At 43.6% G+C, this 15,801-nt stretch overlaps 1 protein-coding gene across 5 annotated transcripts in view; it reads left to right on the top strand.

Annotated features, from left to right (window-relative positions):
- Positions 1–1,868, top strand: part of ANK3 (ankyrin 3) — a 677,213-nt gene extending 675,345 nt beyond the window's left edge. For all 5 annotated transcript variants that reach the window (XM_029244863.1, XM_029244862.1, XM_029244864.1 and 2 more), the window contains one exon: positions 1,733–1,868. The gene's annotated coding sequence lies outside the window, so the exon portion shown is untranslated. The remainder of the gene's footprint in view (positions 1–1,732) is intronic.
- The last annotated feature ends 13,933 nt before the right edge of the window (positions 1,869–15,801 follow it).

The raw sequence follows: 15,801 nt of genomic DNA, 5'->3' as shown, positions 1-15,801 counted from the left end.
AACAAAAAAAGTTCAACTGGGCTGTAGTGATGACTGCACATCTATATACATTTACTAAAAATTATCAAGCTATATATAATAGATGAATGATATGGGATATAAATTATATATCAGTTAAGCTGTAAAAAGTTGGGGGGAGGGTCAATTAGAAAAAAATTGCTAAGAATTCTCCCTAAGAAAACAAAGTTAGATCACCAGGGTAACATTATCATAGGAGCATCTGAGAAGCCTGGTGCCTGGAAGGTTAGGAATAGATGGGAAAAGCAGAGGTGAGAAAATCCTGATCTTCTTACTCTGATTTGCACATTCTCTGGGACATGGCCTGCCCAGATGAGTCACTTTCCTTCTCTGGAACCTCTGCAGAGTCATGGGAGTGGGGCAGGTGTTGAAATCACCCCAGAAGGAATTGATACTTTGGTATTCTTGGCTCCAAGCTTCAGTGACCTGGGGCATGGAGGTCAGTGCCACTTTTAATACAAAAAAGGCAGGCAGGACCATGGTGGGGCAGACAGAGGAAGTGCTGTACTAACATGTTTACAGAAGCCAAGGTAGCCTGGGTGACCCATCTAAAGGGAAAGAAACTTGTCTGGGGTAAGTAAACAACCTCAAGGTCACTGAGAACACTTTTAGGCCCCAACAGAAGCAGAATTCTAAAGGTTCTCCTGGACCTGCAAAAATAGTCTGTTGCATGTATGGGAGTGAACAGGGTTGTTCCCAAAATTCATCTTGCCTGACTCGCCTTTTCTCTAGGGCCTATGTCTTGTTCTCGGGCAGGCATTCAGGTGTCACCCTTTCACACTGCTGGGGAGGAAGGGACATACGAAGGAAGAACTTTGTTTTATGGAGGAGGAGTTCCTACCAAGAACAATACTGCACAAGAGTATGAAAACCTCTGCCAAAGGATGTTGATTGATTTTGACTTATTAAGACTGGCTCTAAAACACTGATAACTTTATGCAGGTATTATCCAGTAAGGCAAGATGTTCTTAGTGGAGTCTCCATAAAAAAGCTCGAATAAAATTGATTTACCCTGTCATGACTGACATGAGGCAGGAGAAGGGAAGGTATTCTTTGCAATGGCAGAAGATAGTCTTTAATTTGAATTTGCATATGGAAAAGCAATTCTATAGTAAATGAAGTAAGGACACTGTTCTCCCTTCTTGAAAGGCTGCATTTTGCAGGGTGGGAGGCTTATTATACAACATAGAGGCATGACCGAGATGCTCCATCCTGACTCCGTACCCCTGGCCCAGTGTGCCCTTGAAAACCCCAGACATTTTGATGGAAATCTCAGAGCACCTTTGTCAGCCTCCTTACTTCACAGATAAGACTGAGACCCAGAGGTCTGCAAATGGCTTTCCCCAGTTCCTGAGTGAGTGACCTGAGAATCAGAGACTTCAGAACTAGAAGAGGGTCTTTCCGACTCCATCCCTGAAACCCCTAATATGGGAAACAATGTTCTGTGGAGGGGACAGGGTCACCCAGAGAAGGTCATTGCCTTCCAAGAGCTTTCTAGCACACTTCAGGGCTTTGTTCTCTGAGGCACCTAGCAAATCGCCTCAGTCAAAAGTATGTTAAACCACCCCATTAGGAAGTCGAGGGCCCCCATTCTCTGAGGCATTTCTGCTGAATGGCAAGGAAGATTTTGGCAAGTTCTTTAAAATAAATAAATAAATAAAAGGAAGGTGGGGGGGAAAGCTAAACTCACCACCTGTTGTTTCTCTATCCACAGGATCATATTGTTTTTATTGCCAGTATTGAGAAATTCATGGAAGATAAGTCAGCAGGAAGTAAAAATTCACAGAGAAGGGTGTGTGTGTTTGCTGCTTCCACACATTAACGGCATGATTTTTTTTTAATGCACAAAGAAAAAAAAGGAAAAGAAAACCACCCACATTTTAATTTAGCATGAGCCAATTTACAGAGCATGAAAATTCACTTTCATTCCCAGGATTGGCACGTGTGCAATTAGCAATGCAGTGTATATACGAGAAGCCATGCTGTTACCAGTTTATCTCAAGTAATTTGGTGTCATTTACAAAAGGAAGAAATTCCTGCCGCCAGAAGAGACAGAAGGAGATGGAATGATCAAATCATGGAGAAACACTAAAATTACTAAAAATCCACAACAGCTCGCCTTATTTTTCTTGGACCCAAACTGTCAGGGTATAAACACTATTTGTTTCTTTTTTAAAACATCTATAGTTTTGCTGTAAATAATAACACTGTATAAATTCTAACAGAAAAAATGGAATAAATGTCAATAAGGCACTGCCTCTTAGAACACAAAGAGAATATTGCAGATGCATTTAACATAACGGGGGTCTCAAGTGACTTCACCCCAAAAGAAGGAGGAGGGGTGATGGGTAGGGGGATCTTCACCGATTCTTGTATATTAGCAATTATAATGTTTGTATACGCAAAACTGCTAGCTTGATTTTAAAAAAACAAATCTTTAAAATCTGCTGCAAATTTAAATAATTCCCCAAGTGAGGAATTCTGTAGTTCTGTGAAAAAAATTTTTCTTCAGAATACTAATATTTTGATGCATGTGTATCACCTTATTTTGATTAAATCTTTTCCAATTTTGCAAACACTACAGTATACTGCGACACAGAAGATTTTATCTGTAAACACAAAGCCCTTCATCTAATATTTGTTGCTATTGCCAATTTTTCAATGAAATGACCTAAAAATGAAAAAAAAAATAACCTATACGGTAGTTGCTTTAGGGGGAGGGGGGTGCTGGTAGTGCTTAAAAGGGTAATGCTTGCCGCTTTAGAGGTGGATGGTGCTCATAAGAGGCCCCTGTCAGGGGTATTTTCAGTGGACTGCACAGAAATTCTTAGCTAGTAGAATGGCAGCACGCTGTAAACTTATTCCTGTATCGTGTACTGGCTGTAAGATGTAGACACCTTTCAGTAAGCCAATCATTTGTAACCATTCTAGCCATGTCATATTAGGTTAATAAGGCTGCTGTGTTTTAAAGGGCATTTTTATTTGGGTTTTGGTGAAATTCTTTAATTTGTTGATTATATTCATATAAAATCAGCATTTATTGACACATAGCTCTAATGACATATGTATGAGAAACCATACACTGGATGACCTAGTCGATTATTTAAGCATAAAATAAATTGTGTTAAACTCTTCACCTATCTGTGCTCTACAGTGTCCTTGTGTTCTCTGGCAAAAGGTAATTGTCTTAACTCCTTGTCTCTTGGCCGCAGCCGTCTTCCTCACCAGCCCGTTTCGTGCCTCTGCCTCTGTGGTCACTAAAGAGATAGTCCCCAACATTCAGTCCTGCCCTACCAACTCCCAACTTAACACAAATTCTGTGCATTTCATTGAGAAGCCAACAATTACAGACTGACTGACAAGTGATCTTTGCCCACAGCTGGTATGATCTGCCCCCCACCCCAAAACGTGGAGAATTGGGGCTGTAACAGCTAGCACGTACAGAAGTTGTAAAAGAGCACTTCCAGGAACCATTCAGACAGCAGTTGTCTGTAGCCCATAAAGCAATCGTTTTTAAATTGACATTCACTGTCCGTGCTTGTGAGCTGGGAGATTTCACATAATAACCCAAATTTCTCACTTCTCTTGAAAAGCAAGATTTAGCAGCCACGAGTCTCACTGCCAGAAGGCCCAACCTGCTGGGCCACACTGCCCCTGCCCGCTCCAGCCAGGCCTGGGGTCTCCAGGCACCACAGTCCCGTCCCCACTTCTCACACTGTGAGTGCCCTGGCTGGCCTGTAGGTGCTGGAGTCTGTGATCAGACACTACATGATAAACTCAACAAGGCGGAGACCGTGTCTGTTTTCATTTTTATTCTAGCCCAGAGCCTGGCATATAGTAATGGTGGTAGGAGCAACTGTCATCACCATTGCTGCAACTGGAATGCTCACAGTATGCCAGACGATTCTAAGTATGTTGCGCTTATTAACTCGGTCCTCATAGCAGCTTTGTGAAGTAGATACTGTCTTTGATAGTAATCGTCCCTGTATAAATATTCAATGGGTGCTTAGAGCCATCCAGCAATGTCACAGATTTTCTGTCATTTAGGATTATTGCCAAACGGGACAAGTTGTTCCCAGTCAGGTTTCAGTATCAATGCAGAACACATGTATAGGGAATCTACTGTGCATAAAGAATGGGGCTAGACTGCATTTGCACGGCATCCCCAATAAAAAGATATTCATTTGGCGCCCTTAGCTCTTATGATGAGCAAACCGAGACCCCAGGAAGATTTTTTAAAATCCAGGTATCCTAACTTCCCATCTAAGTGTTATGAATTTCTGACTCACCATCCTTGACAGAAAGGTATTTACCCTGCACTAGAAATTCAGTGAAGTGTACTTGTTTGGGTATTAAATGGTTGTTATGTTTATATACCTGAAAATTTGACTTCAGGGACACGTGATGGGCTAAACTTCAGGCCAAGCAAAAGTTCATAAATTTACTCAAAAAGGGAAGTATCCAAAGTAGGATAATCACGATTTTATTTGCATATACATAGGTATATGTATATATTTATATATGTGTGCATGGACTGAATGCGGGCATGCGTTATATACAGTCTTCAGCCTGCTAGCTTATGAAAATGTATTTTAGCTTTCCTTGATTTACATTGCTGTTAAAAAAAATGAACTGTGATTGACAGATTCTGATATTTGCTGTGTTTTTCAATTTTATAATCCTACCAAACTCCTGAGTTTCTTACATTTAAATGTATTATTGTATTGCCAAGTTATGGCAATATACTGTGCAGGGTTATTTCACCATTTCTAAGAGGGATCTACTTCACTGAACACATAAGCAGCCAGCCTTCTATTAATAAATTCTGCCTTGGCATCCTGATGTTCCACCGTGTTCATTTTGGTACCATCCTGGGGTTCCATCAAGACATGTTTTTCTCCGGGGCAAATAAACAAACAGAGAAAGTTGTCTGCTTGCCTTTATTATTATGAGCATCGAGTCACATCTGGCTATACGACAGGGATATGTGAGAAGCCCAGAAATATAAACCACAGGAATGATAACTCACCCTGTGAGTCTCTGAAGAAACCGGTGATCTAAGCGCTAACTTCCTATCTGGGTGGCTCTGGGTGTTCTTGATTTGTTAAAGAGGCCCTGGCATATTAAAAGGTGTGTGGTTTCCTGGTCATATGGCACTGCTTCTCTTTCACGAATTAATCATCAAACAGTCCATAAGTAAACATTTCCAACCCTGGGATTCGAGGCCAACTTTACAAGAGTTCTTTCAATAACGGAGACAAAAGGTTATCCGGCTAACCATGCACCAATACAAAATCAATCAATAAATAACAGAGTGGACTCGGACGAGCATTCTTAGTAACAGGCCCAATAGCCTTCCCTTTTTTCAAGAGAATTAAATGCAGACAGTTCAACATAGGAGCAAAAACAAATTTGCCATTATATCTGCTACACTCAATGACTGACGGCTACGAATAATAACGACAACTAGGTGAACCTGCAGTGAAGAAATTTTATTCCTTATCCCTTGGTGCTTCCTGTATTAAGGAATAAACACCCTGAGGGCTGCATTTCCAACAGGACATCCTGAGACTCCTCACCAATTCCAGAGGCGTTCCCAAGCACAGCAGAGATGAATACCCTCAGGGGGTTCGAAAGGATTGAGGAACCACTGGGCCACAGGAGGCACCCCAGACGCAAGGACTATTAGGGCTTTTTCTCCAGGACCACCTTAGAACATCTTGTTGACATCCAGAAAAACAGGTGATCTCCTGGCCCAATTTCCCCCGCCATCCTCAACTGCCATTTTCTCCTGACATCTAACTCAAGCAAGGGCGTAATTCTGAGAGCTGGGCAGGAATGATGATTTGCCAGCTTTTCAAAAGAGTTCCAGCATGTGAGGCACACCACCAGGCCCTCACACCACACCGCACAGCACTCTGAAGGGAGGGACTTTGTTTTGTTCTCTGCTGTATCCACAAAACCTAGAATACTGCCTGACACCTCATACGTAGGTACTCAAAAAACATGCACTGAGTACATGAATGAATCAATCAACCAATGTCGAAGGGCAAGGAACAGTAAACAGGAAATGTCACTCTGGGCACCACCTTGTGCACCACTTTCTTTACAGGTTCAAGCAAGCTGTGAATCAAAAGAAAACACTGTTGTTGATTCTAATGACTTAACTCACCAAGGACTGACTTGTGTCACCGTCCTGCACTAGCCCTTTCCAGGTGCACAATCCCCTTGTTAGCCACAGTCTTAAATACCTGGGTTTACCTTGTAAGCAAACAGCGCGTCCGTCACACTGCTGAATTAGCGTCTCTCCCACGGCCACGGGCTTTAGTCCTCCTCACTGACAGGCCACTGAGAAACCAGGCGAGAGAGTGCAGAACCCATCATGAACCCTCGTCTCTATTAAAAAAGTCAGCTGAGCCTCCTCTCTTTCAGACATAATATCCAAAAGTTTTAAAAAGTCTGACCACCTCAAGAGTCCCACCTCAGCGTTGCTAAGCGTTAGGCCGGTAAAGGACCGGAGGTCCAGAAATGACACCCTAGAAGCCCCTGGACCAAATCCAGCCTACAGCAACGCTTTGTTTGGACCACAGAGAGTTTGGAAAAAACCAACATTTTTAAAAAATCAGGAGACTGTAGATGAAAAGGGGATTTCAGCTTCTTTTTAAGATCTGAAGAAGTGACAGCGCTCTTCCTGAAATGCCTTAGGACAACAAGCAGGTAGAGCTGAACCACACCTGCCTCCTTTGGACAAGCTGTGTTTCACTGTTCACCACCGTCCCTCCTTACCCTATAGCTTCTAAAACTCAGTCTACTTTATTCATTTCTATCCCCAGTCTCTGATCTAACGGGAGGAAGGAGAAGAAGGCAAATTGATGAGAGCCTGTTTAAATTCTTCCTTCTTTACGGCAAGCCAAACATCTACCTCATTTTCATCCTGTCTCTCTCAGGGCCAATAAGAAGATGGGATAGAAGACTGAGTGACTGGGAAGAGGAAGATGAATCATGTGGTTCTCCAAATCCATCCATCCATCTCATTCAACAACGTGTAGTCACTGCCTGCCACTTTTCAGGTGCTCTCCTGGAGACAGGATACATCAATTTCCTGCCCACTGCCTTCAAAATGAGGAGGACATAAATAGCTTCTGCGTGAAATCTAAATCTAGGGCTCCTCGGGAAAGGAAGCCCTGGAATGACTTGTGCAAACAAAACTCCTAGCAGCCCCTCGCAGCAGTGCATGCCGGAGAACAGGGCAGGCCGTGACGGATGGAGAGGAACGGCCCGTGCTGCTCAGGCAGCCCCTGCGCACACCTGCTCTTCACAGTTAAGTGAGACTCGAGCCTGACAAAAGTATCAATTTCGGTAGAAAACTTTAAAACATTTCAAAGGTATTTTTAAAACTCTACAAGGGAATACAAGCCATCTTGCTTCCAAAGATTCTAAATTTAGGTGAAAACAGTTGAAACTTTCAACTCATGTTCTGTGTTCTTCACCTTCCCTACGTCAAGTCCCCCCTAATTCTGACGGCCTCACCAAGCCTCCCCCGCTGATGCCAACCCACGCTGGTAGCTCAGGTGAACTAAACGAGTACCCCATGAGTACCCAGCACTCATTGAGTCTACATCCTTGATGGTTCCTCTGGACATCTGGCACTTCCAAGAACAAGGACTGTGTTTTCCACAGTCCCAAGAGCAAAGCTGGATGCACAGAGGGTATAATAAATGCCCTTCACAGGCTTCATCACTTATTGTTCTTTATGGTTGTCTTGCCAGAACCCAGCGATGCTGCAATACACACTGATCCTCAGTCTGGGCATACATCCCACCCTCTGGAAGTCAATGCTTGAGTGCAATAAAGAGCAGCGCTAGAGCTGCCTCACAGCCTGGCTCACTAACACTGCCATCGTGGTTGGTGCGCCTTGCCAGGTGGCGCTGAAAGCAAGTCAATAATGAGTATCTAAGGAAAAGCCTGTGAAACCATAACCCATTCAAGGCCATGTAGATAGTGTACTTTTCTTCATGCTCCCTTTCCTCTTACTTCAACACCAGAGCTGCTCCACAGAGGGACTGCTCCCTGGCCTGCAGCGAAGACGAACCTCAGTCGACCCACACTGGGCATGCAGTGTGAGCCAGAAATGAACCTTTCTAGTCAGCCACTGAGATTCTTCAGTCATTCGTTAGTATAGCATAACCCACAATTAATATACAAGTCAGGCAGAAGACACGAAGGGGTGGCAGGTACTGGGTAAGCCCATTCCCCTTCTAAGAGTCTCCCATGTGGGAGTACAAGCCCAGCTGTCAAGTTTTTTAAACGTTGGCAGTTAATTTGATTTTTTCACCCAGTAATGTTGTGTGGATCAAACAAAACATGGGCCACTGGTGTTCAACCTCAGCCACTGGCTCTTGGCATTTGCAGAATGCACACACGCCTGGATCATGCTATACACACCTCCTGAGATGTGATTTTGAACTACACAGTCTGAAGCTGGTGTGCATAAGCAAATGTCTGAATTCCTGAGTCAGCTGATGGATGACTTATCACCCCTACCTCAGTGCAGCGTGGTTGTTCTCTAAGTACCATTTCAAATGCTGAAACTCTCATTAAGTGTCTGAAGAAGTCACTTGACTTTTTTACATGCATTTTATTGCATTTTAGTGAAGAGTTGACCTTCACTTGTCCACCTGGGCCTAATGTGGCTCTGCCCACCTCTATAACCAAACCCTCCCATCCTGCCCTTCTCTCTCACTACACTCCAAACCAGTGATAAAGTATAGTCCATGAACTGGTCTTAGTCTGAGGATTTTTTTGTTGCCTGTTGCAATGAGATAAAAAACCTGACCCAGGGACTTCCCTGGTGGTGCAGGGGTTAAGAATCCGCCTGCCAATGCAGGGGGTATGGGTTTGATCCCTGGTCCGGGAAGATCCCACATGCTGTGGAGCACCTAAGCCCGTGCGCCACAACTACTGATCCTGCGCTCTAGAGCCCGTGAGCCATAACTACTGAGCCTGTGCGCCACAACTACTGAAGCCCACGTGCCTAGAGCCTGTGCTCCATAACAAGAGAAGCCACTGCAATGAGAAGCCCGAGCACCGCAACGAAGAATAGCCCCCGCTCGCCACAACTAGAGAAAGCCTGTGCGCAGCAACTTAGAACCAATGCAGCCAAAAACAAATAAATTTTTTAAAAAAGAAAAAAAAAACCTGATCCAGATTTTAAAGCAACTGTGTTACTAAGCATGTTCTTTATTTCAGTTAACTTTTTTTTTATATAGTAAGTCTTTCTTGAGAAGGAAAGGGTGCACAGACTTACAATCTGGTGCAAGTTCCTTATCCTGTCGCAGACTGTTCCTTATCTTGTGCAGAACTCTGCATAGCACAGTTGTAGCCATACTAGCTTCCTTTGTGTTCCTCAAATAATGCCAAGTTCCTCCTCATCTCATTCCTATTTGTACTTACCCTCTGCCAGAGGAACTCTCATCTCAATCTCCAAATGTCCCCTCCTCAGGCCTTCCCTGCACACCCTCTCCAAAGCAGCCTGACACCCACCCCTAGAATTCTCTGTCACACCACTTTACTTATTCCCTTCATAGCATTTATCACTAGAATCATCCTTTTTGTTTATTTGTACACTCGTTTACTCTCCTCCTTATTCACTGCTATATCCAAAGCCTCTAGCACAGGCCTGGTACTAGTAGGCACTCCGCATTTGTTGAACAAATGAATGAGGGGTGGAGGAAAGCACAGACAAGTATGGCTTAGGCCACATATCTGTGAATGCCAAGGAAGAACAGCAACATCTTCAGTGACTCATTGTCAACTATCGAAAAGATTTCATTTTCCTGGGAGGGCTGCTGAGCTTCCACCCCCAGTGCAGACTTGCTGAGAAGAGCTTTAGAATGCAACTCCCCCTCCACAGCCTCCTGCGAGAGCTTTGTTACTGACTGTCAGGTATCACTGTGGTGTTTTTCCATCTTGCACCGAGGCCACGTGATGGGAAGGTTGTTAAAATCATCTGGTATGTGTCACAGCAGAGCTTCAAATGACTCTTTGAATCACCCAAAGGCAGCCCAGCCCCTGCTAAACTGGTGCTTAAAATATGAGCCATCTTGGGCTTCTCTGGTGGCGCAGTGGTTGAGAGTCCGCCTGCCGATGCAGGGGACACGGGTTCGTGCCCCGGTCTGAGCAGATCCCACATGCCGCGGAGCGGCTGGGCCCGTGAGCCATGGCCGCTGAGCCTGCGCGTCCGGAGCCTGTGCTCCGCAACGGGAGAGGCCACAGCAGTGAGAGGCCCGCGTACCGCAAAAAAAGAGCCATCTTTCTGGCTGAAACAAAAATCTTGCTGGTGGACTAGTAACAGAACAGAGAGACTAAGTGACTACATTGTATAATGGCTGCAACTCTTCCTACCCTGAGGGGGCCAACCTGCAGCTGGAATCTAAATTCTCCTTTGGCTTCACAAGAGTCAAAAATCAGATGGTACAGGGCCTGGTGCAAGGCATTAAAGGGTAGTAGGGACTGTGGAAAACCTGAAAGCATGTGCCTCAACTAAAACCACAGTGGTTAGCTAGCTCTAACAAAATATTATAATGCAAGAATGCAAGCCCAGAAATTGTCAGCTCTTCTGATTTTTCAAGAGACACTGGAAATCTGTAAGAAGGGATGAAGGTGGGGTATGGATGTAGATGAGTATGGATATACATAAAATTCAACTCAAATGCTATTTATTTAGTTCATACTATGTCCAAGTCACTGTCCTAGGCATGTATATATGTCCTAGACACAGCTGTTTATTAAAAGTAAAAAGGAATAAGAGCTGAGACTCATGGACTCGAAAAGCTTTAATCTTATCAGAAAACCAAGACATGCTCTTAAATAAATAGAACATAAGACAATATGGGGAATGCTGTGTATTAAATAAGTCTATGTGTATAAAGCACCAAACAGTCTTGACACATAGTAAATCCTACATGTGTTGGCTATCATTGTTGACTGTATTACAGTCATGATCTCAGGATTACTCCTGCCACAGTGAACCGGAGAAGGCCTAGCTGAGAGTCTTGCACATATTAGGTATTTAATAAACACTAGCTGAATGAATGAATGCTTGGTGAAAGAGCAGCATTTGAACTGGGACTTGAGAAATAAGAAGGATTTTAACATTGTGAAGAAAGGAGGCCTAGGCAAAAGGAACAAAGAAGCTAGAAGGATAAAGGCATCCAAAAGCATGCACAAACTCTGTTCTGGTCAGAACTTCAGGAGAAAGAACAGGAGGCAAGGATGGAAAGAGCAACTCACTATGGACAGCCTTGAATGCTACTCAAGACACCAAGTGGATCACAGTAGACACTTGAACTCCATGTAAAGCCTGCTCTGCACAGCCTTCTAGATTGCATAAATGACTACTCAGCCAAAAGTGAAACTAGTTTTCAAAAGCAGGCCCAAATTTTAGGTATTTAAAACAGAGAACAGAGTTTCATGTGCATACATGCTTTTATGTAGTTTACATCATGCTGTACTAGTTATAATGACCTCGGGCATTACACTTAACCTTTATATTTCTTCATCTGGGAAGTGGGGGTGATCGTTTTATCAACCACAAATGGTGGAAATGAGATCACCCACATAAAGCACTTCAAAAAGTCTCTGGCACAAAGTAGAATGCTCCATAAATGTTACCTACTTGTTATGACTTGTGGTGGTTTATTATACACGGAGAGGTAAAACAGAAGGAAGTGCCTTACTTGGGCCTCTCTGGTTGGTGAGCAGTGGTGCTGATATGAGACCTGTGACACAATCTTTTACGCTCTAGGATGCTACCCGCTGCTACAGAGGCCAGGGGACGTCCACTCAGGGACTTATAATCCAGCCCTGCCCCACTGCCTACCAAGGCCTCAGGGCTCCAGCAGTCCCCTCGCTCCCACCCTTGCCCCTGGACAAATGGGCCTGCGTGCCCAGCTCAGACGCCAAAAGGGAGCATCCTGCTAGAAACACCCACTCTGTCCCCACCATACAGCCCCACCCCTCTCTAAAGTTAGTCACTAACTCCTAATCGAAAGAAGGAAGGTCCACTCTTGACACAATAGTCTCCAGTCTCATTCTTTTTTTTTTTTTTTTTGTGGTACGCGGGCCTCTCATTGCTGTGGCCCCTCCCGTGGTGGAGCACAGGCTCCAGACGCGCGGGCCCAGCGACCATGGCCCACGGGCCCAGCCGCTCCGCGGCATGTGGGATCTTCCTGGACCAGGGCACGAACCCGTGTCCCCTGCATCGGCAAGCAGACTCTCAACCACTGCGCCACCAGGGAAGCCCTCCAGTCTCATTCTTGTTTCTCCAAATCCACTTCCTCTGCACCACAAGAAAAGAGAAGTGTTTTTCTGTTGTTGTTCACAGAGGTGTAAAATGTGTGGGTATCTGGGGTGAGGAGTGAAGGCGGACTCATGGGACACTTGTAACCAGACATGATTTTTTATGAGTTGGGCCCACAATTACACCAAAAGATTAAAATGAAAAGATTCTGATGCTTGGATGATTTAACTACCTCTTGATCATCCAAAATAGTACTAAAGTTCACAGCTTACCAAGTCATAATGAGAGTGAACTCCCTGCAAAAAGCAAATCAGATATTCAAATGGAGAGCTGCCTCTACTGTGTACAGCCTGGGCAGGGGTCCACAGTGGAAGCATGATGACTTCCAGGTATGAGAGACAATGCCACACTAAGGATCCAGGATCACGGGTCCAAAGTCAGGGCCACAGTCAGGACTGGAGATGTACGTTCTCATGAGGACACTGGGAGGCTTTTGAAAGCAATAACCTAGAGGCCAAGCTGAGTTTGGCAACCAAGCAGTTGGGATAGAAGGTGAGTCAGGAAAAACCGGATTCAGGATTGTTGTCTAATGCCTTCCCTGTTGCCTGAGCCTATTTCTGTTACACCACCTTCAAATGTGGCAGCTTTCGATCCAGCGGCAACTTAAAGGCACCACACGCTTCAGACACAAGTCCCTTGCAAAGTACAAAGTACCTCAGCAACACAGGTTGTTTTCAATGGTATTGCTAGTGAACACTGAACGGTGGCTGATTCATCAGAAATCATTCAGAGCCTATTTGCTTTTCACAAGTGTCTGTTCTATTATCTTGGCCCAGGGAGGAGGCATTCTTAATTTCAAGGCATTGTTGCTTTTATTTCTTTGCTCCTGTGTAGCCAACAGGAACAAGAAAGCACTAGGCTCTAAAGACTTATTTTCTCCTGACTTCTCTAGCTTTCCAGGTATTGTAAATTTTCCTTGTTTTTTAGTCTGTTTAAAAGCAGCAGGGCTTCCCTGGTGGCACAGTGGTTGGGAGTCCGCCTGCCAATGCAAGGGACACGGGTTCGTGCCCCGGTCTGGGAGGATCCCGCATACCACGGAGCTGCTACGCCCGTGAGCCATGGCCGCTGAGCCTGCGCGTCCGGAGCCTGTGCTCTGCAACGGGAGAGGCCACAACAGTGAGAGGCCCGCGTACCGCAAAAAAAAAAAAAAAGCAGCAGAGTGATAAAATGTAAGTACTAGTTAAAAGGAACTTGTCCTTTTGTCATAAAATTCTCCTGCACAGCAAAGGAAACCATCAACAAAATGAAAAGATGACCTAAGGAAAAGAGTCATGTACCACAATGTTCATTGTAGCTCTGTTTACAATAGCCAGGACATGGAAGCAACCTAAGTGTCCATCGACAGATGAATGGATAAAGAAGATGTGGCACAAATATACAATGGAATATTACTCAGTCATAAAAAGAAACGAAATTGAGTTATTTGTAGTGAGGTGGATGGACCTAGAGTCTGTCATACAGAGTGAAGTAAGTCAGAAAGAGAAAAACAAATACCGTACGCTAACACATATATATGGAATCTAAAAAAAAAAAAAATGGTTATGAAGAACCTAGGGGCAAGAGGGGAATAAAGACACAGACCCACTAGAGAATGGACTTGAGGATATGGGGAGGGGGAAGGGTAAGGTGGGACAAAGTGAGAGAGTGGCATGGACATATATACAGTACCAAACGTGAAATAATTAGCTAGTGGGAAGCAGCCGCATAGCACAGGGAGATCAGCTTGGTGCTTTGTGACCACCTAGAGGGGTGGGATAGGGAGGGTGGGAGGGAGGGAGGGAGATGCAAGAGGGAAGAGATATGGGGATATATGTATATGTATAACTGATTCACTTTGTTATAAAGCAGAAACTAACACACCATTGTAAAGCAATTATACTCCAATAAGATGTTAAAATAAATAAATAAATTTTTAAAAAAAGACGACCTAAGGAATATCAGAAAATATCTGCATTCATATATCTGGTACAGGGTTAATATCCAAAATATATAAAGAAATCATGTAATTCAACAGCAAAAATACAATCCAATTTTAAAATGGTCAGATCTGAACAGACATTTTTCCAAAGACGACATACAAACGGCCGATAGGTACATAAAAATGAGCTCAACATCACTACCTATCAGGGAAATGCAAATCAAAACCACAATGAGACATCACCTCACAACTGTTAGAATGGCTAATTAACGAAAAAACGAGCTAACAAGGGCTGGTGAGAATGTGGAGAAAAGGAAACCCTCATGCACTGTTGGTAGGACTGTAAATGGGTACAACCACTATGGACAACAGTATAGAGGTTCCTCAGAAAATTAAAAATAGAACTACCATATGATCCAGCAATCCCACTTCTGGGCATTTAACTGAAAAAAAAAAAAAATGAAAACACTAACTCAAAAAGATATCTGTACTCATCTTCATTGCAGCATTGTTTATAATAGCCAAGATATGGAAATAACCTAAGTGTCCACTGATGGATGAATGGTGAAGAAAACATGGTATATATACAATGGAATATTATTCAGCCAGAAAAAAGAAGGAAATCCTGCCATTTGTGACAGCATGGACGGAGCGTGAAGGAAGGAGAAAGATAAATATCATATGATTTCAAATATATGTGAAATCTTTAAAAAGAAAGAAAAAACAAACTCATAAATAGAGAATAGACTGGTAGTTGACAGAGGTCGGGGGGGAGCGGCATGGGCAAAATGGGTGAAAGGGGTCAAAAGGTACAAACTTCCAGTTATAAAATAAGTCCTGGGGACGTAGTATACGGCATGGAGACTATAGTTAAACAATACTGTATGTATATTTGAAAGTTGCTAAAAGAATACATCTTAAAAAGTCCTTCTCACAAGAAAAAAAAATTTGTAACTACGTGTGGTGATGGATGTTTATTAGACTTATTGCAACCATTTTGCAATATATACAAATATTAAATCGTTATGCTGTACACCTGAAACTAGTGTAATGTTTTCTGTCAATTATATCTCCAAAAAATTTCTCCTGCAGACATCAAGCGAGAAGAGACAAAATGCAGAAGTGGTAGAGGCACAGGCTTCTCAGTGTGACAGACATGGCTTCACATTCTCACTCTCTGTGATCTTGGGCAAACTATCTTTCTATATGAAGATGGGATACTAACCCCTCCTGGCAAGGGTGTTTGAGGATTTAAGATCATTTATGTATAAGTCCTTGTCCAGTAATGGTAGCTATTATCATTTTAATCACAGCAAAATGTTGACCAGGAATTAAGTTACCAGGGCACTAAGAGAATCCAGCTGAACACTGTGCAGACATAGCAAATGAGTCATTTTAAAGGTTCTTTGTGCTGTGGCAGGAGCACAGCATGGTTGGGTAGGAATGAAAGGAAGCGGTACGCGAGGGGCAGGAAGTAAACGGATCGTGAGTCAAAAACATGCTC

Source organism: Monodon monoceros, unplaced genomic scaffold (assembly GCF_005190385.1).
Source record: "Monodon monoceros isolate NGI ecotype Baffin Bay Population unplaced genomic scaffold, NGI_Narwhal_1 Super_Scaffold_4, whole genome shotgun sequence".
NCBI lineage: Eukaryota > Metazoa > Chordata > Mammalia > Artiodactyla > Monodontidae > Monodon > Monodon monoceros.
This window is presented reverse-complemented; position numbering and strand designations above follow the sequence as displayed.